A 5,011-nucleotide genomic window follows, 5' to 3' on the forward strand; every position below is an offset into this window, starting at 1 on the left:
ATCTACAAGTGTACAAAACCAAGGTTGACATGACATGAGCTTGAGCCAGTGTACTCCTCCAGCTCCTTCCCAGGCTCCTCGCCCAACTCTCTCATATTTCCTATTTCAAAGCACCAGTGTGACCTCGCTACCAAAGCAGAGGTGAAGAGCAGCCTAGATTCCTTTTAATCAATCAAAGTCCAGTGGGGCTCTCCTCTCAAATACATATTACTCACATTCAGTGATGTGCTGGTAAATGTTTAACAACCTACCCTTGGGGGAAAACTCCCTATTTTGTAGTGTTTGCCAACTTCCATGGTGTAAGTCCTCCCAGTATGGCTAATGTCAAGAGACTAACACAAAGACACTTAAATGTGGAAGTGGGAAGAGATGTGCACAGGCTCGTACCAGCAGGCTCCAGCTCTCCACCGCACACTAGTCCACTATCCTGACCCATCTCCACTTCACTGGGTCAGTCTCACGGCTTCCAAGGCTCCGGGGTTGGCTTCTGCTGATGGTGCCAGCCTTGTGGACGCTGTTCCTGGAAGCTTTTACTGGCGCACTCATGCTCCTGCTGAGTCATTTAGGTGTCCCATAATGTTCTGTGCACAACTCGGTTTTCACACCGTATTGCTATAGCATTTTTTTATGCCACTTTTTCTCACTGGTTTATAAACTTCTTGAGCACAGCAACTGATGGTAATGACAACAGCTAGTATTTATGGATCTGGGAAGTGTGCTAAGCACCTTTATAGGCATTATCTCATTTAATCCTTACAACTCTGTGAGGTAGATGCTATTATTATCTTCATTTTATAGGTAAGGAAACCGAGATACAGAGAGGCTAGGTAATTCACCCAAGGTTGCACAGCTGGGAAGTATCTCAGCCAGTGTGGACCCCAGGTGTGATTGCAGAACTAGGGTCCTTAACTACTAAGGCTCAATTGTCTTTGTATCCCTAGCACTGTGCCTGGTCCATAGCAGGTGCCCATTAATTATGTGTTGAGTGGTTTAATGAGGTAAGGCTAATGTTGACAGTGTCCTTGGCTAGTCTCTTTGCTCTAGTTTTGTTCAGCTTCACTCCTACCAGCAGCACAAAGACCTTTCAAAAATATAAAGCTGATCATGTCACCACTCTGCTAAAAATTTTCAATGTCTGTAAATTTTAAGACAAATTCCTTACTTTGATACCTATGAACAAACCTTCATGATTTGTTGTTTTCCAGTTTCTCTAGCTACATATTCCACCATTTACAATTACATTCATTTAAATTTTATTACACATCCAACAAATTCAATATTTACGGAATAACCACCATGTTCCAACAAATTCAATATTTATGGAATAACCACCTTGTTCTAGGTAGCTTAGGATCTGTACAAAAAGGCAATTTCTACCCTAGAGAAGCTTAGAGTTTAGCAGGGAGAGACAGACACCCCCTCACATGATTGCTGCAGTGGATGAACTAAAAGTACAGGCTGCTTGCAGCGGGTCGGGAAGGAGCTGCTCTTAGTCTGCCATGCTCCTCACCTGCCCTCCATCTCTGGCTGAACTTCCGGCACATCGCCACAGCAGTCCTGCTGCTGACTATTGAAATTCGTTTGCACACGCTCCTTTCTGTTCCTAGAATGTTTTTCTACCCCACCCCCCACACTTATCCAAAAATTCCTCTTAAGTGTCACCTGCAGAAAATCCTTGGCCCACCTCAGCCAGCCTGATGGGTATCCATGTATACATCCATGTGAAGACTGAGCACCCTGTGCTGCTAGCTAATTTTCTTGTTTCTCTCTCTGGACTGTGAGCTCACCCCTGATTTTATTCCTGGAAACATAGTGGACACTAAGTAAATGCTGAACAAATGAATAAAACAATTAATCAATTAATGCTTGGCAATGTCTCTGGGAAAATATCATGTTTGTTCATCTAGCTCTGAACTGGCTGTGGCTTTCAACACCAACATTGGAGTCTCCTCTCCTCCAACTCCTTTTCCTCCACACCTCCCCCTCCTTCTTCAGAACATCCATTAAAATTCTGCTCCACTTTCTCACAAACACAGGCATATAAGAGGGAAACAATCTTGAGGTTTAAATCCAAAGGGCAACCATGAGGGTGATCCTCATGGTTTGGCTGAACTAAGTGCCTGGGTTGGTGAAGAATGGGGTGGTCTGTGGGCTTCACTTTAAAACTGGTTTCTCTTTTCTATCCTAATGGCTTGGACAGAAAGAGCCCAGAGGTCTGAGAGGGGGGAAACCTAAAATATTTCCCTCATCCCAAACTAAGTATAATGAGCAAAAGGGTTTTGGACAGGTGAGATGTGCCTGGCACACCTTCCTCCAAAGAAGCCCTTCTTTTCCCTAATGTGGGACATTGAAAAATTAATACCTGTCTTTTGTCATCTAGTGGTCATGGATTGAATGATGTCTTTTAACCCTGTTGCCAAATCTGTTGCTCTGAGAATACAACAAGGATGCCAGCCTGTTAAACCAAGCACACTGTTGTCCAGGAACAGCCAACTGACCTGGAGTCTGCAAGATCCTTCCCCATGTGGGAAGGCCACCCTCCCCTCCACACCCCCACTCTTATTAGGGCTTTCTGGACCCAAGGTTAGGTAGGACGACAACCATGTCCAGCTTGAAGCAGCTAGAGGAGCTTGAGACCTTCGCCCATTGTCCTTTATAAGATTATAAAGGATCTTAAGTCTGAGAGAAAGGGATTGTTATTTTTTATTGTTAAAATAATTAATTAATTAATTATTTTTTTAAAAGAAGAAGAAGAATACATGAAAGGATGAAGTGGGAGAGCTTGTATGTATGACCCATGGGCATGAACTTAGTGGGGGGGGTTGCTGGGGGAGAGGGGTGCTGGGCAGAGGGGAGCAAAGGGAAAAAAAAATCTAGAGTCATCATAACAGACACATTTTGTCAGCTTGCCTATTTTCTGAATACTCTGTGCAGCATTGTGGTGGGACAAAGGGTGTAAGAGTAGATAAAGAAGGAACAGGGGGCATCCGGGTTGAGGTGAGTGATGTGGGAAGGGAGCCTATGGAAACAACAGGGGCTTCACATAGCCCTGGTGCATGTGGGTGTGCAGGTGGGTGTGAGGGGAAGCAGGGAGTAATGAAAGACTGTGCACACCCTACTCACACCTTCGGAGAAGCCCCGTTGCCCCAAAGGCATATGTATGTCTATTAGTAGGTCCTCTGAATGCAGCCTGGATGTGCCTGTGGCCCTCCCTGATGGATTGATTCTCATAATCTCAATAACCATGTGCTTTTTTTCACATCTGTCCAAGGCCAGGACAGCAGGGCAGGTTAGCATCCTGCAGCTGTCACTGTGCCTGCAAGGGGAGGCAGAGAACTGGGGTGAAGAAGGGCGTTGCTTTCCGAGAGCAATAAAAGGGCAGTTCTCTGGTCCTCCCAGGAGGCTGGGCAGCCTCTCCTTTTGTGAGCAGGATGGGACAGTGCTTCCCAGGCACACAGATAAATGTAGAAAAGGGAACAGTTGGGGTTTGAAACAGAGCCTCCCGACAGGTGTGGGTGTTATAAACCAGTGTTTAAGATGTTTAGAGCAAAGTGATTATTTTTAAATGACTGAGCTTTATTTTAAGAGCTATTAGAGAGTGGCTCTGTGTGTATAAAGGCCTCCTGGAAGCAATTTTCTCAGACACTATGGATTTATCTTGTTGAATAATTTCCTTTGGGTCTAGAAGGCACAGATGTGATGTTGGAGTCCTAGTAGAAAGAGGAGACTACTGCGGGGGTCATCTCTCCTTGTTCATCAAGCCACATGGGGCAGGTCCTGGAAGCTGTGGACTCTTATTCCTTTCTACCGGGGGATGGACGTGGGGGATGTAAAGCTAGTGGCACATTAGTCAGGTCTTAGCCATCTCCCATTCTTCCTGGGAAATTGTGTGTGTGTGTGTGTGTGTGTGTGTGTGTGTGTGTGTGTGTGTTGGAGAAGGGGTGCTGTATGAAGCAGATGGGGCATCAGCAGGGATTTCAGTGCGAAACTAAACAGATCCTTCCCCTCATCTGCTTCTCTTAGCATTCGGCTTGACCAAAGCTCAGTGAAGTACTAGAAACAAGTTGCGTCTCTGCATACCATGTCATTTTCCAAAGGCTTTCCATTGCTCTGACTGCCTCTCCCACCCATGTTCCCTGTGCTCATGTGCTCTGGGAGCACTGGAATGGTTTGCTTCTCAAACATGCTGAGCTCAATCCAGCCCCCCAGGCTCTTGCCCTTGCTGTTCCCTCTGCCTGGCAAGCTCTGCCCTCCATACGTCCATGGCTGGCTGCTTTCTGGGCAAAACCTCCATCATCAAAAGAGCTCTCCCCTCACACTCTATTATTCCATTTCCTTTTATTTTTTGTCACTGTCCAAGAACACCCTGTTTCTCAGTCATGTATAGTCTCCCCGGCCCCCACTGTTGCTACTTTTTCATCCCTTAGATCTCAAGCTTGTCCTTTTTTATTTCTCGCTGCTGTGTCCTCAGAATCTTGTACAGCGCTGGGCACATGGTGGGTGCCTAATAAAGGTTGGTTGAATCAGTGAAAGAATGAATGAGTCCTGTCCTGCTCATCTCCAACCTCTCCTTACTTACAAGTCTAGCTCAAGACAAAATGCCATGTTTTGTCTTGACCATCACAATTTTTAGTTCCTGTCATGGAATGGAGTTGGTAATCTCCCTTCCTTCCTTCTTCTATCTTTTTTTTTTCCTCTTACCTGTCTTTTGTACTCATAAATTTTTCCTGTTTGGGAGGTGCTCACATTTTAAAAAAATTTATTTTAATGACTTTGGATGAGATAACAAGTCAAAAGCTGACTATACAATGGAGCTCATATAACTAGTGCAGTGATCTGAACACAAGGCACTGGATTGTGAGAGGGACAGAGAATTGAAGTGTTATATATTTAAACTGCACCTAGAAAAATCCCCACAAAGTAAATAATTGGTGAATATGAGTGAAGGGTATAGGTTCTCTTGTGACTTCCCTTTAGGTTAGTAATTATTTTAAAATAAAATGTTAAAAGT

Source organism: Furipterus horrens, unplaced genomic scaffold (assembly GCF_987537825.1).
Source record: "Furipterus horrens unplaced genomic scaffold, mFurHor1.1.pri manual_scaffold_4, whole genome shotgun sequence".
NCBI lineage: Eukaryota > Metazoa > Chordata > Mammalia > Chiroptera > Furipteridae > Furipterus > Furipterus horrens.